Genomic DNA, 366 nt, shown 5'->3' with positions numbered 1-366 from the left:
GGTGACGCGGGGTGCGCCTTGGAAACTCCTTGGGCCCTCGCGTCTACGCCATACCCACACCTCCTAAGGGCGTGCGTCTAGTGCGTAGGCAACCTGACGTACTGTGCGGTGTGGCATGGGACATCCAGTATACCAGGTGGCTGGCTCGCGCCGCGCACTTTCGTAGTTATACCGCATGCACGGGTGCGGGCGGGGGGGGGTTTGCCTATCCTCGCTGCCTACGGCTCGTCATGGCCCCGTGCGAGTAGGCAACCCACCCACACGCGTGCATGCGGTGACGCGGGGTGCGCCTTGGAAACTCCTTGGGCCCTCGCGTCTACGCCATACCCACACCTCCTAAGGGCGTGCGTCTAGTGCGTAGGCAAC

The sequence above is a fragment of the Frankliniella occidentalis genome, unplaced genomic scaffold (assembly GCF_000697945.3).
Source record: "Frankliniella occidentalis isolate FOCC.00 unplaced genomic scaffold, Focc_3.1 Scaffold567, whole genome shotgun sequence".
Classification (NCBI taxonomy): Eukaryota; Metazoa; Arthropoda; class Insecta; order Thysanoptera; family Thripidae; genus Frankliniella; species Frankliniella occidentalis.
This window is presented reverse-complemented; position numbering follows the sequence as displayed.